Here is a 27,772-nt window from a genome sequence, read left to right on the forward strand (position 1 = left end):
TACTGAATTCCTGTATAAGTTCTAGCAGTTTTGGAGTAGAGTCTTTTGGGTTTTCCACATATAGTATCATATCATCTGCGAAGAGTGATAATTTGACTTCTTCTTTGCCGATTTGGATGCCTTTAATTTCCTTTTGTTGTCTGATTGCTGAGGCTAGGACCTCTAGTACGATGTTGAATAGCAGTGGTGATAATGGACATCCCTGCCGTGTTCCTGACCTTAGCGGAAAAGCTTTCAGTTTTTCTCCATTGAGAATGATATTTGCGGTGGGTTTTTCATAGATGGCTTTGATGATATTGAGGTATGTGCCCTCTATCCCTACACTTTGAAGAGTTTTGATCAGGAAGGGATGTTGTACTTTGTCAAATGCTTTTTCAGCATCTATTGAGAGTATCATATGGTTCTTGTTCTTTCTTTTATTGATGTGTTGTATCACATTGACTGATTTGCGGATGTTGAACCAACCTTGCAGCCCTGGAATAAATCCCACTTGGTCGTGGTGAATAATCTTTTTAATGTACTGTTGAATCCTATTGGCTAGTATTTTGTTGAGTATTTTCGCATCTGTGTTCATCAAGGATATCGGTCTATAGCTCTCTTTTTTGATGAGATCCTTGTCTGGTTTTGGGATCAAGGTGATGCTGGCTTCATAAAATGAGTTTGGAAGTTTTCCTTCCATTTCTATTTTTTGGAACAGTTTCAGGAGAATAGGAATTAGTTCTTCTTTAAATGTTTGGTAGAATTCCCCCGGGAAGCCATCTGGCCCTGGGCTTTTGTTTGTTTGGAGATTTTTAATGACTGTTTCAATCTCCTTACTGGTTATGGGTCTGTTCAGGCTTTCTATTTCTTCCTGGTTCAGTTGTGGTAGTTTATATGTTTCTAGGAATGCATCCATTTCTTCCAGATTGTCAAATTTATTGCCATAGAGTTGCTCATAGTATGTTCTTATAATAGTTTGTATTTCTTTGGTGTTAGTTGTGATCTCTCCTCTTTCATTCATGATTTTATTTATTTGGGTCCTTTCTCTTTTCTTTTTGATAAGTCGGGCCAGGGGTTTATCAATTTTATTAATTCTTTCAAAGAACCAGCTCCTAGTTTCGTTGATTTGCTCTATTGTTTTTTTGGTTTCTATTTCATTGATTTCTGCTCTGATCTTTATGATTTCTCTTCTCCTGCTGGGCTTAGGGTTTCTTTCTTGTTCTTTCTCCAGCTCCTTTAGGTGTAGGGTTAGGTTGTGTACCTGAGACCTTTCTTGTTTCTTGAGAAAGGCTTGTACCGCTATATATTTTCCTCTCAGGACTGCCTTTGTTGTGTCCCACAGATTTTGAACCGTTGTATTTTCATTATCATTTGTTTCCATGATTTTTTTCAATTCTTCTTTAATTTCCCGGTTGACCCATTCATTCTTTAGAAGGATACTGTTTAGTCTCCATGTATTTGGGTTCTTTCCAAACTTCCTTTTGTGGTTGAGTTCTAGCTTTAGAGCATTGTGGTCTGAAAATATGCAGGGAATGATCCCAATCTTTTGATACCGGTTGAGTCCTGATTTAGGACCGAGGATGTGATCTATTCTGGAGAATGTTCCATGTGCACTAGAGAAGAATGTGTATTCTGTTGCTTTGGGATGAAATATTCTGAATATATCTGTGATGTCCATCTGGTCCAGTGTGTCATTTAAGGCCTTTATTTCCTTGCTGATCTTTTGCTTGGATGACCTGTCCATTTCAGTGAGGGGAGTGTTAAAGTCCCCTACTATTATTGTATTGTTGTTGATGTGTTTCTTTGATTTTGTTATTAATTGGTTTATATAGTTGGCTGCTCCCACGTTGGGGGCATAGATATTTAAAATTGTTAAATCTTCTTGTTGGACAGACCCTTTGAGTATGATATAGTGTCCTTCCTCATCTCTTATTACAGTCTTTGGCTTAAAATCTAATTGATCTGATATAAGGATTGCCACTCCTGCTTTCTTCTGATGTCCATTAGCATGGTAAATTCTTTTCCACCCCCTCACTTTAAATCTGGAGGTGTCTTCGGGCTTAAAATGTGTTTCTTGGAGGCAACATATAGATGGGTTTTGTTTTTTCATCCATTCTGATACCCTGTGTCTTTTGACAGGGGCATTTAGCCCATTCACATTCAGGGTAACTATTGAGAGATATGAATTTAGTGCCATTGTATTGCCTGTTAGGTGACTGTTACTGTATATGGTCTCTGTTCCTTTCTGATCTACCACTTGTAGGCTCTCTCTTTGCTTAGAGGACCCCTTTCAATATTCCCTGTAGAGCTGGTTTGGTATTTGCAAATTCTTTCAGTTGTTGTTTGTCCTGGAAGCTTTTAATCTCTCCTTCTATTTTCAATGATAGCCTAGCTGGATATAGTATTCTTGGCTGCATGTTTTTCTCGTTTAGTGCTCTGAAAATATCATGCCAGCTCTTTCTGGCCTGCCAGGTCTCTGTGGATAAGTCAGCTGCCAATCTAATATTTTTACCATTGTATGTTACAGACTTCTTTTCCCGGGCTGCTTTCAGGATTTTCTCTTTGTCATTGAGACTTGTAAATTTTACTATTAGGTGACGGGGTGTGGGCCTATTCTTATTGATTTTGAGGGGCATTCTCTGAACCTCCTGAATTTTGATGCTCGTTCCCTTTGCCATATTGGGGAAATTCTCCCCAATAATTCTCTCCAGTATACCTTCTGCTCCCCTCTCACTTTCTTCTTCTTCTGGAATCCCAATTATTCTAATGTTGTTTCGTCTTATGGTGTCACTTATTTCTCGAATTCTCCCCTCGTGGTCCAGTAGCTGTTTGTCCCTCTTTTGATCAGCCTCTTTATTCTCTGTCATTTGGTCTTCTATATCACTAATTCTTTCTTCTGCCTCATTTATCCTAGCAGTGAGAGCCTCCATTTTTGATTGCACCTCATTAATAGCTTTTTTGATTTCACCTTGGTTAGATTTTAGTTCTTTTATTTCTCCAGAAAGGGCTTTTATATCTCTCGAGAGGGTTTCTCTAATATCTTCCATGCCTTTTTCGAGCCCGGCTAGAACCTTGAGAATTGTCATTCTGAACTCTAGATCTGACATATTACCGATGTCTGTATTGATTAGGTCCCTAGCCTTTGGTACTTCCTCTTGTTCTTTTTTTTGTGGTGAATTTTTACGTCTTGTCATTTTGTCCAGATAAGAGTAAATGAAGGGGCAAGTAAAATACTAAAAGGGTGGCAACAACCCCAGGAAAATATGCTTTAGCCAAATTAGAAGAGATCCAAAATCGTGAGTGGGGAGAAAGGGGATAAAAAGAGGTTCAAAAAGGAAGAAAGAAAAAAGAAAAAAAAAAAAAAAAGAAAAGAAAAGAAAAGTATTTTTTTAAAAAGAGAAAACACCTAAGAAAAATGTAAAAAAATATATGTATATTAGATAAACTAGTAAAAAATCGTTAAAAAAGATAAAGGTAACAGTTAAAAAAAAAAAATTTTACCCGAAGGCGAGAAAAAAAAAAAATGAAAAAGAAAAAATTAAATTAACTGCAAGACTAAAAAAAATCACAGGAAAAAAGCCATGAGTTCCGTGCTTGGCTTTCTCCTCCTCTGGAATTCTGCTGCTCTCCTTGGTATTGAAACCGCACTCCTTGGTAGGTGAACTTGGTCTCGGCTGGATTTCTTGTTGATCTTCTGGGGGAGGGGCCTGGTGTAGTGATTCTCAAGTGTCTTTGCCCCAGGCGGAATTACACCGCCCTTACCCAGGGCCGGGGTGAGTAATCCGCTCGGGTTTGCTTTCAGGAGGTTTTGTTCCCTGAGCGCTTTCCGTAGAGTTCCAGAGGACGGGAATACAAATGGCGGCCTCCTGGTCTCCTGCCCGGAGGAGCCGAGAGCCCAGGGCCCCACTCCTCAGTGCGCCCTCAGAGAACAGCGCCCAGTTACTCCCGTCTGCCTGACCTCCGGCCGCGCTCCGAGCTCACCGAGCCTGCGACCGGTTCAAGGTAACACGGAGCTGCGTGCTTACTGTCGGCTCTATCTCTGTAGCCGGTTTTCCCGTTCCAATACCCGCAAGCTCTGCGACACTCAGACACCCCCGATCCTTCTATGACCCTGCGGGACCTGAGGCCACGCTGACCTCGCGTGGGCTTCGCCCCGGTTTAGCCTCTGGAGCGATGTCCCTCAGCGGAACAGACTTTTAAAAGTCCTGATTTTGTGCACGGTTGCTCCGCTGCTTGCCGGGAGCCGGCCCCTCCCCCCGGGGTCTATCTTCCCGTCGCTTTGGATTCACTTCTCCGCCGGTCCTACCTTTCAGAAAGTGGTTGTTTTTCTGTTTCCAGAATTGCTGTTCTTCTTCTCTTCGATCTGCCGATGGATTTTCAGGTGTTTGCAATCTTTAGATAAGCTATCTAGCTGATCTACGGCTAGCTGAAGCAGTCTCAGCTTGCTACTTCTCCGCCATCTTGACTCCTCCCCTTCTGCCCATTTTTTTATGTGATTATCTGTTTTGTGTGTGTTGAGTTTGAGGGGTTCTTTATAGATCTTGGATATCAGCCCTTTGTACTGTTGCAAATGACAGTACAGACATTTTGCACAATACTTTATTTTTTGCAATTTTTAGTAAAAATTTCCAAAGTGAACAAAAAGATACTGTATAAAACACAGTGGACATAAACTGACAGTAGTATTAGATCTCATTTGTCTTGATCCTTTAGTTTTACCACATCTTGATTTGCAGTGGAAAGGGTTCAGTGCGTGTATCTCTTGTCATAAAACATTTAACTTAGACTCAAAATAAAATAGGGCAGTGTGTACCTGCCAAAACCCGACCACAGGATAACATTACAAGCAAAAAATGTATATGTTCCAAAGTCTACCACACTCAAGAAGTTACTAAGAACTCTTGCAGCCCTTTGTACTGTCATTTTCTCCCATTCCATGGGTTGCCTCTTTGTTTTGTTGACTGTTTCCTTTGCTGGGCAGAAGCTTTTGATCTTGATGAAGTCCCAAAAGTTCATCTTTGCTTTTGTTTCCTTTGCGTTTGGAGACATATCTTGAAAGAAGTTGCTGTGGCCGATGTTGAAGAGGTTACTGTGTATGTGCTCCTCCAGGGTTTTGATAGATTCCTGCCTCACGTTGAGGTCTTTTATCCATTTCGAGTTTATCTTTGTGTATGGTGTAAGCTTAAGAGACCTTCAGACACCATCAAGCTGACTAACATATGCACTGTAGGAATATAAGAAAAAGAAGAGAGGAAAATGAACAGAAAGAATATTTCAAGAAAATGGCTGAAAAAATACCAAAATTTGATACAATATATAAATGTACCAATTCAAGGAGTTCAAGTCCGAGTAAAATAAATCCAGAGACCAGCATCAAGATCTAATTGTCAAAAGAAAGGCAAAGAGAGAATCTTGAAAGCAATTAGAAAGAAACAAATCATCACATGTAAGTGATCCTTTGTAAGAGTCTCAGCGGATTTCTCAATAGAAACCTTGGAGGCCAGAAGTAGTGTACTGATATATTTAAAAAGATAAAAGAAAAAACTGTCAACAAAGAATCTTATATCTGGAAAACTGACTTTCAAAAATGAGCGAAAAATGAGAATATTCCCAGATAACCAAAAGCTAGAGATTTGTTACCATTAGAACTGCCCTGCAGGGGGCGCTTGGGTGGCTTGGTGAGTTGGGCCTCTGCCTTTGGCTCAGGTCATGATCTCAGGGTCCTAGGATCAAGTGCCCCAGCGGGCTCTCTGCTCAGCGAGAGACTGTTTCCCCCCTCTCTCTGTCTCTCTGCCTACTTGTGATGTCTCTCTCTCTGTGCCAAATAAATAAATAAAATCTTAGAAAAGAAAAGAAAAAAAAAAAAGAACTGCTCTGCAAGAAATGCTAATTAGGAAATCCTCCCAGTAAAAATAAAAATGTTCCAGGGGCACTTGGATGGCTTAAAAAAAAAAAGCATATGCAGTGTTTACATTTTTAATTTCACTGCAGAATGGATCTATAAATGTATGAATGTTATTTATTGATTTTGGGGAAAAAAATCCCTGCTATGGATACAAGTTGTTTGTCAGATAGATTTGTAAATATTTTCTCTAAATGGCTAAAGTATCTTAAAAACAACATTTACATGAAAGGTTGTGGAGTCCCTGAAGCCTTTCCTTGGTACCCTAGGATTATCAGACCACAATTTGAAACCCTCTGCTAGTGAGCAAGCTGAGTAACTGATCTCCAGCTGAGTCAAAGGGACTTTACAACTAACCAGACACCTTTTAATTCTGTAAATGAACTCAATGACTTAGTTGCATTGCCTGTATGCAAGGTGTTTGGAGCACTGGAGGCCGAGTTTAAATTGAAGAAAAACAATACCATCAGGAATCATCAAGTTCAGGTAAGGCAACAGAACAAAGAGGGAAAGTCATTATTTCCCGATAAGATTGAGGTTTTATTTGCTGGCTCGTGATAAAGCAATTTAAACATCAAAGAGAAGTGAGGAAGAACTGAACTCTGCAGAAACCCAGGCTTTAATAATAGAAGTCTACCTCAAGGATTTTTGTTTTAAATAACAGCAGCAACAACAAAAAACTCTTGCTGTTAAGGGAATTAGATTGTTTTCAGTGTATAAGGGCGAACTTTGTACATTTCCCTCAAACCACCCCCTGCTTCCTTTGCATTTATGATTTACATACATTTCTTTTTTGTATACCTTATAAACTAACCTCATTTGTTCATTTAACAGTGAATTTACTAAGTACCCATTAAAAAGCTAGAAACTGGCTTTAAAATGTAATTCACAATCTTTTAAGGAAAATATTTAAGGAAGCATTTATAAAATCATGGACATATTTTATAAGTACGTATATTTATAAGTCTAAAATAATACCGTGAAATAAAAAATTGTTTCTTTGAACAGATCAACAAAACTGACAGACCTTTAGCTACACTAACTAAGAACAAAGAGAGAAGATTCAAATTACTAACAACAGTTGGGACATTACTACTGATTTTACAGAAATAAACATGTTATAAAAGAAAACATGTTATAAAAGAAAATGCCCATCAACAAATTAGGTAACCTAATTAAGAGGGACAAATTCCCAGAAACATACAATCTGCCAAATGAACTCATGAAGAAATTGAAAAGCTGAGGCACGTGGCTGGCTCAGTTGATGGTATATGTTACTCTTGATCTTGGAGTTGTAAGTTCAAGCCCCATGTTGGGTGTAGAGACTACTTAAAAATAAAATCTTAAGGCAACCCTCTTGGGTCCCCTTCTTCTTCAGGAGTTTTGTACTATTGTTCAACAAACTTTGCTTTGCTGCCCACCAAAAAAAATTTAAAAACAGAATAATAAGTAAACAAACAAATAAATAAAATCTTAAAAAGAAAAAGAAATAGAGAACCTGAATAGACCTGGCAAGGAGATTGAAACAGTAATAAAAACCTCCCAACAAAGAAAAGCAATGGACCAAGCTACCAAATATTTAAAGAACCAACACCAATCCTTCTCAAACTCTCCAAAAAATTAAAGAGAAAGGAATACCTCCTAACTCATTCTGTGAAGTCAGCATTCCCTGATACCAAAACTACATAAAGACACTACAAGAAAAAAGGAATGGTAGGCTACTATCCTTTGTGAATAAAGATGCAAAAATTCTTAACATAATACTAGCAAATCAAATTTAGCAACTTATTAAAAGGATCATAAACCATGACCAGATGGGATTTAACCCTGAAGTGTTAGGATGGTTCAACTTATGAAAAACAATCAATGCACTATACCACGTTATTAGAATGAAGGGAAAAAAAATTATAGGATAATCTCATGGTGCAAAAATATACTCAAAGTATCTTTGTAAAGATACTTTAAAAAATTAACACCCTTTTATGATAAAAAAAAAAAAAACCTCAATAAGCTAGGAATAGAAGGAAACTTCCTTAACATGATAGAGGCCATATATGATAGATTCACAGCTAACATCATACTTAGTGGTGAAAGACTGAAAATTTTACCCTTAAAATCAGATACAAGACAGGGGCGCTTGGGTGGCTCAGTGGGTTAAGGCCTCTGCCTTTGGCTCGGGTCATGGTCCCAGGATCCTCAGATCGAGCCCCGCATTGGGCTCTCTGCTCAGCAGAGCCTGCTTCTCTCTCTCTCTCTCTGCCTACTTGTGATCTCTCTCTGTGTCAAAAAATAAATAAAATTAAAAAAAAAAATCAGATACAAGACAAAGATGCCTCCTTTTCCCACTCCGATTCAACACGGTATTGGAAATTCTAGCCAGAACAATTAGGCAAGAGAAAGAAATGCATCCAAACTGGCAAGTAAATAAATTATCTCTATTCATATAGTATGATCTTTTCTTTCTTTCTTTCTTTCTTTCTTTTTTTCCCCAGAAGAGAGAGAGAATGTGCACACATGGGGGTGTGGGAGAGTGGAGGATAGAGGGAGAGGGACAGAGAGAATCCCAAGCAGGCTCTACTTTCAGCATAGAGGCTGTTATGGGGCTCAGCCTTACAACCTTGAGATCATGACCTGAGCTGAAATCAGAGCTGGATGCTTAACCGACTGACCACATAGGCACCTGATGGTATGATCTTATACATAGAAAACCCAAAAGATTCCACACACAAAAAATGTTTTAGAGTTAATGAATGAATTCAACAGAGTTGCAGCTACAAAATCAACCTGCAGAAATCACTTGCTTTTCTATACCATATCAATGAAAATCTGAAAAGAAAATTAAGAAAACAATTTTGTTTACAATAGTATAAAAAACAATAAAATACTTAGCGGTAAACCAAGAAGGTGAAAGACCTGCACACTGAAAACAACAAAATATTGCTGAAGGAAATTAAAGAAAACATAAATAAGTGGAAAGACATCCTGTGTCCATGGATGGACACAGTGCATGTTAAGATGACAGTGCTACCCAAAATGACTTACAGATTGCGTGTAATTATCAAAATCCCAATGAAATTTTTTGCAGAAACAGAAAAACCCATCCCAAAAATGCATCTGAATCTCAAGGGACTAGCCAAAATACTCTTGAAAATGAAGATCAAGTTAGAAGTCTCACACTTTCTGATTCCAAAACTTACTTCCAAGCTAGTATAATCACAATAGTGTGGTGCTGGCATAAGGACAGGCATATAGACCAATGGAATAGAATTAAAAGCTCCAAAATAACTCCGTGCCTGTATGCTCAATTTTCAACAAGCGTACAAAGGTCATTTAATGGGAAAAAGATAGGAGGCGACACCATGGCTCAGAGGGTTTGGCCTCTGCCTTCACCTCAGGTCATAGTCCCCCGGTCGTGGGATTGAGCCCCGCATCGGGCTCTCTGCTCAGCGGGGAGCCTGCTTCCCCTTCTCTCTCTGCCTACCTGTGCTCTCTCAATCTCTTTGTCAAATAAATGAATTAATAATTTTTTTAAAAAATGGGAAAAAGATACTATTTTCAAGAAATGGTGTTGGGAAAACTGTATATTCACATGCAAAAGAATAAAGTTGGATCTTTTCCTTACACCATGGACAGAAAACACTCAAAATGGATCACAGACCTAAAGGTAAGAGCTAAAATTGCAAAATCCTTAGAAGAAAACATAGGTGAAAGTCATTATGATATTGGATTTGACAGTGATTTCTTGGATGTGACACTGTTGCTTATTTCATGGGACACTTTTCATCCTTGGCTCATGACCGTTACATGACAATAACAACCCTCAAACATGACCACAAAAAGGCTACTGGACATTTCTAAACATCCTCTATGTGTGTGGGGAGAACATTATGAAAATATTTATGAAATACATATGATAATATCTATGAATGAAAGTAGTTGCTTTCTGAAATTTGTTTCAAAATAATTTGTGGGAGGGTAGCTGGGTGGCTTAATCAGTTGAGCATCTGCCTTCAGCTCAGGTCATGATCTCAGGGTCCTCGGATTGGAGCCCCGCATTAGGCTCCCTGCTCAGTGGGGAGTCTGCTTCTTCCTCTCCCTCTGTCCCCCCACTTGTGCTCTCTCTCTCTTTCTCAATAAATAAATAAATAAACAAAACTTGAAAGCATTCTTCAAAAAAATAATTTGTGGGAAAGGAAAAGAAAAAGGGAATATGAGTAAAAATTAAGATTGGCCGCTAGTGGCTGATCAGTGCCTTGGGCCTCATCATATTTTTTCCTACCTGTGAAATGTTTGTAATTTTCCATAATAACATGAAAAAGTAAAAAAGATGACAGATATATTTGAGGACTTTTGTTTTCTGCATGTTTGCCCTGTTAGATGCTCTGAAACCGTGCAGCTATATGATATCTAAAAATACATCATTAAATATTAAAACCCACTTTAAATGATTAAGTCCACTAGCATCAGTAATAGAGCAAAGACCAAGCAGGTAAGCTAATTCTTGAGGCCTCTGGGTATCTGAGATATACACTGGTCTTTGTGATCTGAACTGCATTGCACAGAGGGCACAGGGCCAAAGCCTTGAGTTTGCATAAAATGGAAGCATAATGCCTAGACCTAGGAGAAGTATACCTTCAGAGAGGTCAAACTAGAAAAGAAACCCACCCTGCAAAGGCAGGCCACAAGAAAACATTGCTATCTTGGCCCATACTATGAATGGACATTTTAAAAAGAAGGAAAAAAAAAGTCCCCTGAGAATTTGTAGCAATGGGCTAAATCTTAAGCTACTTGAGAGCTGAATCTATATTCTTTACTTGACCCCAAAACATGCACCTATAATATAATTATGAGGATGGGTAATATCCCCAGATGTCTGAGAGAAGGAAATCTAGACTTTTCCAGATGACTGTACCCTCAACTAGGCCTCAAAAAATTCCTACAGGTAGATTGCCCAAAAAACTTAAAAAATTAGAAAACGAACATCAGTGAGCAAGCCATCGGTAACAGAGCCAGAACCACAAAGACTTCAGAGATTATAATTATCAGAATTAAAATGAAAAATAATTCTGCGTGAAGTGCTGTAAAATGTAAAAAAAAAAAAAAAAAAAAAAGATACTGAAAACATGAATAAGAATAGGAGACTATCAAATAATTAGGCCAGTTTGAAGAAGAACAAAATATTGCTTTTAGAAATGAAAAGAATCCCTAATCATTACAGTTAAGAATTTGGATAGAAGATAAATACAACTGCACAGAGAACAGAGAAGATGTATCTGTGAAGAAATTATCTAAGATACAACACAGGGAGATGAAGATGTGGAAAACATGTGAGAGCTAAGAGACGTGGAGGAGTAGAAAGAAGGCCCAGCAGCGTGTACATGTGTCTTCCTGTTTCCTATAAATGGAGTGACTTTTTTTTGTAGGATTAACATGATTTAATTGAATATCAGATTTTTTTTTAAGATTTTATTGATTTGACAGAGAGAGAGAGAGAGAGCCCGTGCGCCCAGACAGTCAGGGGGAGGGGCAGAGAGAGGGAGAAGCAGACTCCCGGCTGAGCCGGGAGCCTGATGTGGGGCTTGATCCCAGGACCTTGCGATCATGACCTGAACTGAAGGCAGAACTTAACTGACTGAGCTACGCAGGCACCCCCCAAATCAGTCACAAATTGCTGAGTTTGGGAAGGCCAGGATAGTAACTGGAATCTCACACACTTCTGTTGAGGACATATGTAATTTAGGGAAGCCCTGTTACTGAGCAGGGAGCGGGGGAAGCACAGAGCTTATCCAGTAGTGTTGAAGACCTTCCCAGAGGCAGCCCATGAGACCAAGCACTTCCCAGTCAAAGGGCCACATCAGTGGCTCTCAGTGCCTACTGCCCCCTTGACTGTGGGGAGACACAGAGACCTCTAACAGGCACTAGGGAGGCAAGGAGGGCTGGAGGAGCTTTCCCACCAACATGCTGTGTCTCTGCCTAAGTATCCCCCTCACACAACACAGCCACACATCCTTAAGCAGAGTTGAACAGCCCTGTCTCTCACCACCTCCACCCTTTTTTAAGTGGCCACCCTCATCCCTGACTCTGGCCCTCTGCTTTGTGTGGTTTGAATTCCATTGACCAAACTCCTTACCACCATTCCCTGCTTCTAGACCTAACTCCCTCAACCTGCAAGCTTTAGTACAATTCTTACCATTTGGGGGTTCTTTCATGGGGATCTCTATCTTGGATTTGCAACTGCCTAGACTTTCTTGTTTTTCTTCTTTTATGTTGATAAGTGTGGTTCAGGGGGACTTTGAAGGGTGAGCAAATTCATTCTACTTTTTTTGTCCAAACTTTTTTTCTTAGTAGTTTCTTTTCTTTTTTCTTTTTTTTAAGATTTTTATTTATTTGTTCGACAGAGATCACAAGCGGGCTGAGAGGCAGGCAGAGAGAGGGGGAAGCAGGCCCTCCACTGTGCAGAGAGCCCAATGTGGGGCTGGATCCCAGGACCCCGAGATCACCACCTCAGCCGAAGGCAGAGGCTCAACCCACAGGTGTCCCTTCTTGGCAGTTTCTATAGGAAATAATGGTGTAATTGTTTCTTATATCAGCTGAATGCAGAGCCAAAATGTGAGCCTAAGTTGTTTACTAGCTTTATCACCTGGGGTAAATTGGTTAATCTCATTATGCTTTAGTTTTGGCTGCAACATAGAGATTTTATTTATTTTTTTAAAGATTTTATTTATTTATTTGACAGAGATCACAAGTAGGCAGAGGTGCCCCGTAACATAGAGATTTTAATAGAATCCACCTAAGGGTATTATTATGAAGATACAGCAAGGTTTAAAAACAAAACAAAACAAAAAAGACCCTCACAAAACTTAAAGGCATTGAGAACAATCCCCAGCAAGTAGCAAGTACTTAATAAATATTAGCTGTTATGATTGGCATTGGGTAAAAAATTTTCCAAATACTCATGATTTTATTTTTATCTTTATTTAACCCTGTAACATAGGTATTATCACCCCTAATATGAAGAAAGACATTGAGGGCGCCTGGGTGGCTCAGTGGGTTAAGCCGCTGCCTTCGGCTCAGGTCATGATCTCGAGGTCCTGGGATCGAGTCCCGCGTCAGGCTCTCTGCTCAGCAGGGAGCCTGCTTTCCTCTCTCTCTCTGCCTGCCTCTCTGCCTACTTGTGATCTCTCTCTGTCAAATAAATAAATAAAATCTTAAAAAAAAAAAAAGACATCGAGACACAAAAGGGTCAAATAGCAAAAACTCTCAAGGTGAGATAAAACTTGAGTCCATCTAGATTGGCAATGGCTTTGTTACTCAGAGAATAATGGGTGTATGTTTCCTGCTCTAATAAGGGTTATGGGAGAAGTGTTTGGCTTTGCTGACGTCATCTATGATAATATTAAGCATGACACCCAGATGTGAAAAAATTCTAAGTGTAATGAATCCTGTGTCCTTTAATGCTCGTTACACTTTGACTTCATTCACAACCAAGAACAAATTCTTCCCTCTGCAGGCAATAAAGTGTTTATAGTACTCAGTAATGGATCATGTGAAAGGGGTCAGCCACTGATGAAACCCTCATCCAGTTTTATAGCCTGGCAGATTTAGGTTAAGGGTGGAGAGGCCCCTGAATTGCATATGATAAACTTGCTTTTATTATTAAGTCGATAAATTTTTATCAGTTAACTATTGTGTTCAAGACTCGGAGAGAGGCAATGTGTAGGACATACACAAAGGGGAGGGCATTACTTTCTCACAATTTCCATTACTGACACCATAAGGTCTTTAGCTTCTCAGGTTCAGGGTCTGCAGTCAGCTCTAACTCCTCCTATGTCTTTCACCTTCAATATTCTCTCAGTTACCAGGTACTGTAAAGTTCTCCTTCACAATGTTTCCCTCATGCCCCTTCCCTCAAAATTTTTTCCTCCTTTGTTCTAGCTCAGTGGTTTTTTGGTTCATTTCCAAACTGATTTCTCCCATAACCCCCATCCATTCTATATGTGGACAGATCAGTCTTTTTAACACTATTTTGACAATATCATCCCTTTACAGTAAACTTTCATGAATTTTTCACGCTCAGGATTCCCTTTCGACCTGTCCTTTCCTGGCATCACTTTCCTATGACGAATCATTTCGCACACTGAAGTCCTTACTCCGTTTTTCTGTGCCTTGTCCACCTGGCCAAACCGTGTTTTCAAATTTATTCGACCTTCTAACCTCTCTCTCTCTCTCTTTTTTTTTTTTTTTTAAAGATTTTATTCATTTATTTGACAGAGAGAAATCACAAGTAGACGGAGAGGCAGGCAGAGAGAGAGAAAGAGAGAGGGAAGCAGGCTCCCTTCTGAGCAGAGAGCCCGACGTGGGACTCGATCCCAGGACCCTGAGATCATGACCTGAGCCGAAGGCAGCAGCTTAACCCACTGAGCCACCCAGGCGCCCCATAACCTCTCTCTCTTTATGAATGGGAATTCTTTGTGAATGGGAAAGCAATGCCCACTCGTGGCTTTGATCCCGCTACATTTGCAGAATGCAGTCTTCGGGGTCCCTGGTGTTGCTGTGCGCTCCTTCCAGGTCCCTTACTGCTATTGGGAGGACAAATTTTCCCTCCACCAATTCAGATCCCGTGGGGTGGGGGAGGAGCTTGAAAGTTACCTGACAACAGAATACAGTAGAAAAGATAAGGTTTGTGAGGTTTCTATACCAACTAATGGGGGCAAAGAGGGACAGGAAAGAGGACTTCCACTGGATAACCTAGGGCTCTTCGAGAAACAAATGAAAGTATGACTGTTTGTGATAGTGCTTGTTTATGCAATTTCTTATCCAGGTGTGAATGGTTGGTCTTTTTCCTAGCAGTGAAGCTCCCCTGAGAGGGGATTTATGCTGTTTTACTCTCTGAAGGCCTTGCCTTTAGTCAGATAAAGGAAACTCCAAGAAGGCTGCTTTCAGCATCAGTTGTCTCTCAAATGTCTTCAGTTTAAAATAATATTCATAAGAACTCTGTAGGGCTGGGTGGTGATGCGGGGAACAAGGGCAAAAAGAAATGTAGGTAAAGGTAAATTTTCTTAGAACCTGTAGCCCACTGACAAATACTTGGGGCAGGCCGAGGACAACAGTCCTCCAGGAACTCCCATGTGAATGCCTTGCTAGAGGGAAAAACCACCTTAGCTTGACAATAGCTAGGCCGCCAGGATTCTGTGAGTCTGCATGAAAATCCTTTCGGAAACTACCCCTAGCTTTACCTCCCCCAATTCCATAGTATATAATCAGTTGCTCCTCACAATCCCTTGGCAGTCCTCTCTGCCCGTAGCTCCTGTCCCCGTGCCTTAATAAAAATACCTGTTTGCACCCAAGACATCTCAAGAATTCTTTCTTAGCCTTTGGCTCGGAACCCCAACATTTCCCCATTAGCTATTAGCATCCTCTTTGTTTTCTTAGGGCCTTGTATTAGGCAGAATAATGGCCTCCCAAAGATGTCATGTCCTTTTTTTTTTTTTTTTTAAGATTTTATTTATTTATTTATTCTCTCTCAGAGAGAGAGAAAGAGAGAAAGAGAGAGAAACCAAGAGAGCACAAGCAGGGGGAGAGGCAGGCAGAGGGAGAAGCAGGCTCTCTGGAGCCTGAGCAGGGAGCCCAATGCAGGACTCGATCCCAGGACCCCAGGCTCATGACCTGAGCTTAAGGCAGACACTTAACTGAGCCACCCAGGCAACCCAGATGTCATGTTCTAATAGTCAGAAGGTAAATGTGTTAGTTTGCCTGCTAAAGGAGAATTAAGTTTGACAATGAAATTAAGGTTGCTAATGAAATGACTTTAAGGTAGAAAGATTATCAGGGCTTATCCAGTGTGTCTAAAGTAATCACAAGAGTGCTGTCAAAGTAGAAGAGGGAAGCAGAATGAAGATACGGTAACAGAAGCAAGGTCAGAGTGATGCTCTGCTGTTGGCTTGGAAGCAAGAGGAAGGGACCATGAGTAAGGGATGCATCTGCCCTTTAAAATCTGGAAAAGTTCCAGAAAGGAATACAAACCTGCTGGCATCTTTGATTTTAGCCCAGTCAGGCCCAGTTTGGACTTCTGACCTATGGAAATGTAGAGTAACACATTTTATTGTCTTAAGCCATTAAGTTTGTGGGAATTTGTTATGGCACCATAGGAAACAAATAGAGGTCTATTTCAGGGTTAAGTCCCTTGTCTTTGCTTTCACTTGATACCTTCAGCAGATCCTCCAGCTTCAGAGAGAAAGTGTACTTCTTTCCATTTTCTTTCTTTCCCTTACTAAAACACTCATCTGCATGAGGACTCATCCTTATGCCCTTTCTTTCTGCCATAATTAAAAGAAATTTCCTTTTCTAATGCTAATTCCTCTTTCACTTCGTAAGGGACCTGATCACACCAGTTAACTACCGTTTCTTCTCTGTGACTTCCTCTTGGTGTGCACACATATTCCAGCCTACCTAACTTAACCAAATAAGAAATATATTCTTTGAACCCCAAGATGGTTTTTTTTTAAAGATTTAAAAAATTTATTTATTTATTTGACAGACAGATCACAGGTAGGCAGAGAGGCAGGCAGAGAGAGAGGAGGAAGCCGGCTCCCTGCTGAGCAGAGAGCCTGATGTGGGCCTCCATTCCAGGACCCTGGGATCATGACCTGAGCCGAAGGCAGAGGCTTAAACCCTGAGCCACCCAGGTGCTCCCTAAGATAGTTTCAAGAGACGCTCCTTTCTCTTACCTTCTTGTTATAGTGAAACCTTTGGTAAGAGTTATCTACACCCTGTTTCTACTCCTTCACTTACTCATCAGTGTTCAAGCCCTTTATAGGCTGATCTTTCTCTTCTGGAGTTCATCAAATGTCTCTAGTGGCTCTAAAAAGAGCCATGGGGGAACTCAGTGCCTACAGCCACCTGTACTGTTTTTTATTTGCTTTTTTAAAAATGGTTTTTATTTGGGAGTAGTGAAAATAAATATACTGGACCCATTACAGGTGTTATATACAAATGCCCCCAGGTCCATAATAGGTTCTGTCTGAAACCTGGACTTGTAAGGGGAAAATTGACCCTGAGAAGTTCACCACTTGAAGTGCTGAGGAAGGTACTGAGTCCTTACCAGCTCCTCGCCCTTGGTGGTCAGGCTGGAGAATAGACCGAGAGCTCGGGGCAGCTGGGAAAATCTAGGATGGTATTAAAACTCCTATGAGAAAGAGGAAGAGAGCTTCTCGTTTGGTCTGTATGGGAGCTTTGATAGTAGAGTGACTGTTTCATGGCGTTACAAGTCCAGGAGGTTTGCTCCTTTAATGAGAATACTGTTTTTGATTTGGCTTTGGTTGCCATTCTTACAAGAAGCCATACCATTTATCAGCATTAAGCGAATCTGTAGCCTTTGCCTGTGTCTGTTGCTGACTTTCCACCAAACATGAATACCTGGCGAAAACCACACAGGATGTGTATTATCACCTCCTCCTCCCCCACAAAAAGAAAAACTTCCCATTATTTTTGGAGTTTTCAAGAAGTGAGGCTTCATTGATTCCATGAAAGAGTCTGTCTGCTCCCTTCCCCTGAGGGCATCTTCCCTATTTGTCTGTCCTTACCTGTCACAAAAGCACTTGGGGACACCTTACTCCTGCCAGGGGCGCATTTGAGATCTTCAATGTGTGTTTCACAGGTATGGACTCCAGATGGCCCCAGAGCTTTCCATTAGGATTGTAAAGAAATCGTTACTTTTGATAATTCTGTGGTTTGATTGGAAGGCTTGTAAAATATGACAGTGACTTCAACTAACTTGGAGACAGCCCAGCAGATCAACGTTCTTCAGAGAACCAGTCTCCTCCTTCCTTGTTCTGCAACCTAAGAACTTTATAGAGAGAAATGGGAAAAGGCCTTACATAGGCAATTTATAAATAAACCACAAATGATCATTAAACATTAAAAAAGTTTACTCTCACTAAATCTAAGAGATGTAAATCGAAACACTGCCATTTGTTATCAGATTTAAAGAGATTAAAATTATTACTCTATCCAGTTTTCGCGAGAGCTCAGGTGAACAAGTGACCTTTTTTTTTTTTTTTAAGACTTTATTTATTCATTTGAGAGAGAGAGAGATCACAAGTAGGCAGAGAGGCAGGCAGAGAGAGGGGGAAGCAGGATTCCTGTGAGTAGAGAGCCTGATGCAGGGCTCAATCCCAGCACCCTGGGATCGTGACCTGAGCCGAAGGGAGAGGCTTTAACCCACTGAGCCACCCAGGTGCTCCAGGAAGGTCATCTTTATGTTCCTTCTTCCCTATACTCTGTGACATAAAACACTCAAACACTAAAAGAGAAGACAGGGAATTTGAAGATGATTAGCCCAAAATAAAATGCTAACTTATAAGCTAAAATGACGCATTTCTTAATAATGCAATGCATTCATGAAAGGCTGACTCTAATCTGAATTTATCAAACAGAATTTGATGGCAGTGATCAGCTGTAGTGAGTATTAGAGTGAGAATAGGAATTAATGTAATTTTAGCGAGCATATACACTGATTTATCAATATGAAAAAATAAAACTCCTTTAAAAATTCTACTAAAAATAAGGTAGAAAATTTTTTGTTTTAGTGATTTTTAGCCCTATTTTAGGTGAGGTTCTGTCTTTAAGTATTGTCATATATTTTTTACTGACTAAAACACTGGCATTTTATTGATTTACTTTAAAAAAACTTTTTTTTAAAAAAGATTTTATTTATTTGCCAGAGAGAGAGAGAGTGTACACACAAGCAGGCAGAGAGGCAGGCAGGGGCAGCGAGAGAAGCAGGCTCCCTGCTGAGTAAGGAGCCCCATGTGGGACTCGATCCCAGGTCCCTGGGGTTATGACCCTGGGATCATGACCTGAGCTGAAGGCAGCAGCTTAACCAACTGAGCCACCCAGGCGTCCCTGATTTACTTTTTTTTTTTTTTTTTAAAGATTTTTATTTATTTATTTGGCAGAGATCACAAGGCAGAGAGAGAGGAAGGGAAGCAGGCTCCCGAGGAGCGGAGAGCCTGACGTGGGGCTCAATCCCAGGACCCTGAGATCATGACCTGAGGCTTTAACCCACTAAGCCACCCAGGTGCCCCCTGATTTACTTTTTTAAAAAAGGTTTTATTTGTGTGTGGGGAGAGAAATAACACAAAGGGGGGTGGTAGGCAGAGGGAGAAGCAGGCTCCCTGCTGAGCTAGGAGCCCCTCTCTGAGACTCGATTCCAGCCCGAGGATCATGACTTGAGCTTAAGGCAGATGCTTAACTGGCTAGCCATCCAGGCATCCCTTACTGATTTACTTTTAAACAAAATTCTTTTTTCCAAAATAAAAGTTGTATATCTGCACTAAAAAATTTTAGAAAATTACACTAAAATAGAAGAAAAAAAAGAACCATAATGTCACAACCCAGAAAAAAAAAATTTTTTTCTTGTATTGCCAGCTATTTTCTATGCATAAGGTTTTGGTTTGTTTTTGTTTTACATATTACACAGTGCTATATTCAACCTATTGTCCTGTTTCTTTTCTAAATGTGCTTTTCATCAATTTTATGTATATTTTCCCCCCATTTTTACAAGTCCCCTCTTGGAATTGCCTTTAGAATTTGCTAGCAATTTAAAAAATCTTTACTGACATCAGTAAAATTTTGTTCTTTAGTGGGTGTTTTAAAATTTTGCAAGCAGTTATTAAAAGCCGTCTCTGAAAAATTTTTCTCAGTCCTGGCCTAAAATGACAAATATATTTGTATACAGGTCTTTAAATGTCTTTTAAAATTTATTAATTTATATTTTTAAAGATTTTATTTATTTTTTTGACAGAGAGATCACAAGTAGACAAAGCAGCAGGCAGAGAGAGAGGGGGAAGCAGGCTCCCTGCGGAGCAGAGAGCCTGATGCAGGGCTCCATGCGGAGCTCCATCCCAGGACCCTGAGATCATGACCTGAGCCCAAGGCAGAGGCTTAACCCACTGAGCCACCCCTGAAACTTACCCTTTTTAAAGTAGTCTCTGCGCCCAACATAGGGCTTGAACTCACGACCCTGAAATCAAGAGTCACACACTTCACCAACTAAGCCAGCCAGATGCCCTGTGATTAAAGATTTCCTGTAAGGGGTTAAGAATTAACAGTTAAGGGACGCCTGGGTGGCTCAGTTGGTTAAGCAGCTGCCTTTGGCTCAGGTCATGATCCCAGTGTCTTGGGATCAAGTCCCACATCCGGCTCCTTGCTCAGCAGGGAGCCTGCTTCTCCCTCTGCCTCTGCCTGCCACTCTGTCTGCCTGTGCTCACTCTTGCTCCTCTCTCTCTGACAAATAAATAAAATCTTAAAAAAAAAAAAAAGAATTAACAGTTAAAAAAGAGTTAATAGTAATACCTGGTGTTGCTTTAAATAATTTGATTTTTGTTTGTAAACGCAAATCAGAAAGTAGATATAAGTATTAATTTTCAAGAGTATCTGCAACAGGCAAATTTTGGGAAAGTCATAAACACTCATAAAGCCTGATAACCAAACCCTTTCTTGAATATGCACACTTTCCAGCTTTCTCATGCGAACAGTATTACAGAGAATTATTTATTACAAGAGAGTGAAGGTACACATGGGTGGCTCAGGCGGTTAAACCGCTGCCTTCAGATTAGGTCATGATCCCAGGGTCCTGGGACCAAGTCCCATATCAGGCTCTGTGCTCAGTGGGGAGCCTGCTTCTCCTTGCCACTCTGCCTACTTGTGTCCTCTCTCTCTCTCTCTGATAAATAAATAAATAAATAAATAAATAAATAAAATCTTTAAAAAATGTGTGCAGAATACACTCAAATCGTTCGAAGTAATATTTTCATTCAACTTGTTCCTCGTCCCCCCGCCCCCCCCCCCCCCCCCGTATTAGATTCAATTCCTTAAGTTATTGTTTTGGGGAGTAATCACCTAATTTCTCAGAAGCTCATTCTATAGAGACCTACTTGCTCTCGGGGTGGGCAACGTGTTTGATAGGAAAAAAAAAAAAAAAAAACCCTCGGTGTCAGCGTCCCTCGGAGCTTAGGGCGCGGGACACGGTGAGCAAATCCGTCCAGGTTCGAGCTCGTATCCATCAGCTCCGGTAGCGTCCTGTGATTACCAGGGCTAATCACCACTGTCCTTTCGTACAGACCCGGCAAGGCGGGATTTTGGGGTTTGTCCATGCGCGCTCTGGGTGAGTCAGCTCCGTGACCTGGGTCCCGCAGGAGGATGGCCCTCGAGCCAGTGTCCTGTTTCGTTTCCTGGCCGCCCACCCGCGCGCTGCTCCGCGGCGGCCGTAGGGCGCTTTATCGCGGCCAGGCAGGCGGCGCTACTCCTCTGGTCGGACCCCGAGGGAGCCGCCGCCCTGCGCTCTCCCGGCCTGCGGCGGGGGGATAACGAAGGCGAAGCCGGCGTCGGCGCTGCCGGCGCTCGCCTCTTCGCAGCCCTGGCCGCCCTGGCCCGCCGCTCCCGACAGTTAAGCCCCGGCCGGGCGTCTTCCCGGGCCGCTAGCTGCGCGTGTGAGTGCCGGCCAGGCGGGAGCGCGCGGACACCGTGGGTGGGCCGTCCGCCGAGCCGAGCGCGTGGGTCAGGGCGGGTCGCCCGGCGCGGTGGGGGATGGGGTGCGCTGTGCGCGCCCGCGGTGTCCTGAGTCCCGCGCGGTTCGACCTGGAGTCCGGAGCGCGCGGGAGGCAAGAGGGAGTCCCAGACAGTCCTGCAGAGACTGGGAGTCGCGGGAAGAAAGCAGCCTGGAAAAGAGCCAGGGAGATGTTAGAAAAGCTCTTCCCGATTTAGAAAGCACGGTACAGATGCTTGATGCTATTGTTAAGAGCTGCTTCCTTAGGGTACGTTTGGAAGGTTTGGCTGACTCAGCTCAGCGTCTATATAAACAATTGTTAGGGCTCTGCCTCTGGACACACGGACTCTGAGATCGAAGACCTCGGTGGAACTGAACCTCTACTAAACTGAGTGAGTACGTGGTGAAAGCCATTTGGGATGTGTGGCTTGAAAGATCTGGTGGGTATTGCACGGACATTTGGTAGAAAATAGAAAACTTCAGTTGAGACGACTAGGTTTTAGTTAGTCCTTCCCAATTTCACTTGGAAATGAATGTGAAATCCAAATCCAGATTTCAGACCGTTTTTTTTCAGAAATCAGTGCCTTGGTGCCAGCTGATTTTGTTTCCGGTGGTGTGTCTTAAGAACTAGACGGCAAACTGGCTTTCTCCAAATGTATGGAACAAGAGTTGATAGATAGTAAATGGGTAAAAACTTAACTAAGCACAGAAGTTACTACAAGGTAGGAGAGAATTTGTTAATGTTAGTACTTTTAAAGGGATTAACCAATCATTTTGTCTTTTTTTTCTTAGCCCCAGGGTAGGTATGTGTATATATATGTACCTATATATGTATATATACTTTGAAAGATTTTATTTATTTATTTGACAGAGACACAGCGAGAGAGGGAACACAAGCAGGGGGAGTGGGGGAGGAAGAAGCAGGGTTCCCGCCTAGTGGGGAGACCATGTGGAGCTGGATCCTAGTACCCTTGGATCATGACCTGAGGGGAAGGCAGATGTTTAACCCACTGAGAGACCCAGGCGTCCCAGGACATAAAGTTTTGTCCACAACTTTTGAATGGCTTGCTAAAAAGTTATTGAGCTCCCTTTTGTAATTGTGTGTGTGTGTGTGTGTGTGTGTGTGTGTGTGTGTATAGTTGGTTTTTAATGATTGAATTCAAAAAGTTAACCAGCGTATTACAGTTATTATTAAACATTGTACTAGAGCAGGGCACCTGGATGGTTCAGTTAGTTAAGCGTCTGCCTTTGGCTCTGGTCTGGTCATAATTCCAGTGTCGTGCTCAGCTTAGAGCCAGCTTCTCTGTCTCCCCCTGACCCCCACACATGCTCTCTGTATCTCAAGTAAATAAATAAGATCTTTGGAAAAAATAATTCTGAAGAAGTTAGAACAATAAAGAAAAATACAAGATCAAAAAAATTAGATTGTAAATTTACAGTTACAAAAGTAACTAATGTTGCCTAGTTTTATTTTCTTGCCTAGCAGTGGAAATATAAAAGCTCATTCCACTTTTAGAAAGAAATAGATTTATAGTATAAATGTGTGTTGGTTATCTTTTCTCCAGCCCCAGTGCATTCAGCAACAACTCCCTTAGGAAACACGTTCTTTTGTATTAAGATGCTGTTAAAATACACTTAGAGCCAAGATCTATTTCTGCATTTATTTTTATTAAGCATCCATGAAACATTTGAGGTGAGCATTAAGTATTCCAAGTGGAAAATAAAATAGTGTAAAGGAAAGCACGTTAAAATGGACTTGGACAGATGCTGTGCAAATTAATGTTGCCTCTGGAAGCCATAATAAAAAGGGATGATCAGTCACACAAATCAATGAGCATAAAGGGGGAAACGTATCAGCTCCATAGAAAAGCTTTTCCTAACATTTACAAAAGATGCAAAGGAGACTGTAAATGGCATGGGAGAGCATCCTGTGTGCCCATCCATGTAGTACATGCAGTAGTGCATTTTCTAGGACCGTTCGCTGTAGTTACAATTTTCCTTACCCTAAGGGTAATAAGAAACCCTTGTGGTGTCTGAGACCTTTGGTCACACATGCTGTTGTTTGATGGTTTGGGGTTTATTAAGGGATAAATCTTTTATATTTTATAGATGGATGATTTTATAGATGGATGGATGGATCTAATGTTCTTTAAATACACCGTATTTAGGGTGCCTGGGTGGCTTAGTCATTAAATGTCTGCCTTCGGCGCAGGTCACGATCCTAGGGTTTTGGGGTCCAGCCCCACATCAGGCTTCCAGGAGGCCTGATTCTCCTCCCACTCCCCCTGCTTGTGCTCCCTCTCTCACTGTGTCTCTCTCTGCCAAATGAATAAATAAAATTTTTAAAAACAAAACCAAAATACCCTATATTTGTCTCTGTCGGGAGTTTTTGATAGAAGTTTGGCAGCAGTTAAAGGTTATATCAATAGGGAAGGCTTAATCTGTGTTGCTTACTGGGGTGATAGGTTAGGGTTGAGATTTTTTTTAGTGAAAATTAAAAGAACCTGAATGACTATCGTCTCTATAGGATATAGGATACATGGGTCTACCCACAGGAAGCTAAAATTTGTCCTTTAAAATATCAGCTCCCAGCTCACTCTAGGTTGTGAATCAGTGATAATAAAGTGTCTGGATGGTTCGGACTTTATTTTTTCCCCCGCATCACAGAGCTCACATATCCCACAGTTCATCTACTTAAAGTATGGTGTGTAGAACCATCACATTTCTTCATCCTCTCCCCTCGAAACCTACTGGCAGGTACTCCCCCTTCTCATGCCAGGCTCTCCCCCATCGCTTTTTGAAGCAGGTATTCTGCGTCGCTGAGATACCGTTAGAAAGTGGGTATCTAATTTTTGAGCCACACTATTAGCTTATTCATAGAGATGAATACTCATTCAGAGAGTCCTAATGTGGGACGTTAGTAGTGTCCCGGTTGTTTGGTTTATTAAGGGATAAATCTTTTATATTTTATAGATGAATGATGGGCTGTTTAAAAACCCAGGCAGGGGGTTTGTGAGTAAAGCCAAATTGCAGTTCTCATCACGATTCCGAAGACCTTCTGTTTTTGATAGAAGGGCGGAGCAAAATCTTGGCCAGGTCTGAAACTCCACTGAAGGAGGTTTCTTGCACTTTACTGATCACCAGCCCGATCTTTTTGGGTTTGCAACTGAAAAAAATCTTACTACTCTTCAGACAGGAGCTGGCTGGAGATTAGTACTTGGGGTCAGGTTAGCATTAGGTTGTTGTCATTTCCCTGGTAACTGGAAGGGTAAAATTGGAGGAATGTTCCCTGGAGCTACAAACCACCCATTGTATTCAGACACAGAGGTAGATACGCATCTCCCCACCCCTCAGGGAGATGTGTTCCATCTTACCTCATAGAGTGCTGTCCCAACCCAGAGGCAAATTAAAGTGTTTTGAATTTTTCAACAAAAAGCAAATTGCTGTTTTTCTCCCTTCACTATTTCCACCCATATAAGTGATGTGGTTTTGAAACATAGGTGAGGTTTGCTAGGATGAGGTCTGGAGCCAATGACCAGGAAAGAATTCTTGAGACATCTTTGGTCCAAAATGGCCGTTTTATGAAAGCAAGGGAGCCCCGGGGGCAGAAAGAGCTGTTCAGGGGTTGTGAGGAACAATTGATTATGTACTATGGGGTTGGGGGAGATAAGGAAAAGTAAATGAGGTTTTCAAAAGAACTTTCATCTACTAAAGAGGACTTACAAGATCCCGGAGGCCTTGCCATCATCAAGTTAAGGTTTTTCCCTCTAGCAAGACATAAACATTAAGAGAGTTAGGGCTTTCAGAAAGAATGTCACACAAGTCCCTCCATGAGTGGGGGGCGGGGGAGGGTTGTGGTTTGCAGGATGTCAGCTTGTGTTTTGTCCTCAGCTAGTCTTCTGCTTCCTCAAGGAAGAGGACAAATCACTTCTGGAGAACAATTTTACACAAGGGAAGCTTCTTGCTCTTCCTTCTCAGTGTAAAGTGATATAGCCGTTGAAGCTTGGCTTTTAGGAGTCTCTCACAACCTTCATGTCATTTGAATTTCAGCTAATCATAAATATGCCAGAGTAACAAGAAAGAGATGTTATAGTTGTGTCTATAAAACACTATAAATGTGTCATAAAACACATATAACAAATGTATTATAAAACAATGCTTTCCAGAATGCCTACAGCGGTGGTTGGGTTTGTATAGCTCTTGCTGAAGTTTTCAAGAACACAGATGACATTTTTAATTTAATTTAATTTTTTAAAAGATTTTATTTATTTGACACAGAGAGAGAGACAGTGAGAGAGGGAACACAAGCAGGGGGACTGGGAGAGGGAGAAGCAGGCTTCTGGCGGAGCAGGGAGCCCCATGCAGGGCTTGATTCCAGGACCCTGGGATCATGACCTGAGCTGAAGGCAGACAGCCATCCAGGCGCCCCCAGAGATGGCATTTTTTTTTTTTTTAAAGTTTGTTTTGTTTTTTTCTGAAAGAAAGAGAGAGAGAGAGAGAACAAGAGAGCACAAGTGGGGGGGTGGGGCAGAGGGAGAGGGAGAGAGAATCTCAAGCCGACCCTGTGCTAAGTGCAGGGCCAGACGCTGGACTGGATCTCACAACCCTGAGATCACGACCTGAGCTGAAACCAAGAGTCGGATGCTCCACAGACTGTGTTGCCCAGACAGCCCCAAAGATGGCATTTTAAGTCTGACATTATGCTTCTGTTATAAATACTGAAAAAAGATTGGGGTTCTTTGATTACTGATTTTTATGTGCTGTTTTGAAGTAATTTTTTAGGCTTCCTGAAAAGTTGCAGAAAAATATGGTACAGAGAGTTCCCGTAACATCTTGTGAAACTGTAGTTAAATTGTCAAAACGGATAGATTCACATTAGTGTGAGATTATTTTACTGTTATCGAAACTATAGACTTCTTCGGAGTTCAGTGGCTTTTCACTATCCTTTTTCTGTTCAACATCCAGTCTATGAACTTGTGAAGAGTACTGGTCAGTTATTTTGTAGGCTATTCCTCAATTAGTACTTGAGGTTTTCTCATGATCACATTGAAGTTACGCATTTGGGGAAAAAATACTGGAAGGAATCTCAGTGCGTCATGTCCAGGGCCTGTGATGTCGCTGATGTAACCCTTGATTAAGGTGCTGTTTGCCTGGTCCCCAGTGGAAAGTTATTTTTCTCTTTGTAATTAGTAGATATCTTGGAAGAGAAGCTCGGGCTGTGTGAGTGTTCTGTTTCTCCTTAAACTTTTATTCACTAATTTTGCATGCATTGGTAGAATTGGATGTACATTGGACTATATTGTTCTTATTTATTTAAAAGATTTTATGTATTTATTTGAGAGAGTGTGAGCTTGAGCATGAGTGGGGAGGGGTAGAGGGAGAGGAGAGAGAGAATCTCTGAGCTTAGCATGAAGCCCCTGACATGGGGCTTGATCCCACACCTGTGAGATCACCACACGAGTCGAAACCAAGGGTCAGCTGCTTAACCCACTGAGCCACCCAGGAGCCCCTGTAGTTTATTGTTCTGATGGTGATCATACATTTTTTTTTTCTCATTCTTCTGTGTTTACTGATTAGAATTTTTTCCCCCATTTATTTGTTCAACTATTTGTATCAGTACAGATGCATGGATAGTTGTTATTTTATGGGTTGTTACTTAACTTGCTGTTCAAACTCTTCCAGCTTTGGCCACTAGAACTTTCTTTCAGGTTGGCCTCTGTGCCCTTCTAACATTCCACTTGCCCCCTTATCCCAACTCTAAAAAGCTTTAATCTTACTTGCTGGTACCACAGAATGCTCTAGGCTCGTTTTGTATTTTCTGTGTCCTAACCCTGGAATCAACCATTTCTCTAAGACACTCTGGTTCTTTATTTGAGAAACCAAGATCTGGGCACTAAGAGTGTTACTGGAGTTACTTTGGGCTTTTTAAGTTCAATAAATTTGTGACCTAGCAAGTGCATGGGTACAAATGGGATAATGCTTTTTATTTTTTTTAAGACTTTATTTATTTATTTGACAGAGAGAGAGACACAGCGAGAGAGGGAACACAAGCAGTGGGAGTGGGAGAGGGATAAGCAGGCTCTCCACTGAGCAGAGAGCCTGATGCAGGGCTCGATCCCAGGACCCTAGGATCATGACCTGAACTGAAGGCAGCCACTTACCGACTGAGCCACCTGGGTGCCCCCGGATAATGCTTTAAATATCAAACATTATAGAAGACCTCAGTGTAGTTGACAGTTTAGGGTTAGTCTCTTATGGGAAATAAATAAAATTGTCAGGGTTTCGAGTTTTTAAAAGTTCCCAGTTTTTCTCAAGTAGTGACCTGTAAGTGCTTACAAAACAAA

The 27,772-nt window shown here is 41.3% G+C and overlaps 1 protein-coding gene and 1 long non-coding RNA gene across 3 annotated transcripts in view; one reads left to right on the plus strand and one right to left on the minus strand.

Moving 5' to 3' along the window:
• The window catches only part of ABCG2 (ATP binding cassette subfamily G member 2 (Junior blood group)), a 173,114-nt gene that overhangs the window by 66,748 nt on the left and 78,594 nt on the right, over positions 1–27,772 (plus strand). Inside the window, exons 1-2 of one of the 2 annotated variants that reach the window (XM_059173255.1) lie at positions 21,244–21,372; positions 21,752–21,820. The exons of the other annotated variant lie outside the window; for it this stretch is intronic. The gene's annotated coding sequence lies outside the window, so the exon portion shown is untranslated. Of the gene's footprint in view, positions 1–21,243; positions 21,373–21,751; positions 21,821–27,772 lie in introns of those variants that run through there. 2 annotated transcript variants of the gene reach the window in all.
• On the minus strand, positions 15,422–21,065 carry LOC131830727 (uncharacterized). The gene is made up of 3 exons (XR_009353328.1): positions 20,783–21,065; positions 17,464–17,726; positions 15,422–15,955 (listed from the first exon to the last, which is right to left on the minus strand). It is a non-coding gene; the product is annotated as an uncharacterized LOC131830727 (long non-coding RNA).

The sequence above is a fragment of the Mustela lutreola genome, chromosome 1 (genome assembly GCF_030435805.1).
Source record: "Mustela lutreola isolate mMusLut2 chromosome 1, mMusLut2.pri, whole genome shotgun sequence".
NCBI lineage: Eukaryota > Metazoa > Chordata > Mammalia > Carnivora > Mustelidae > Mustela > Mustela lutreola.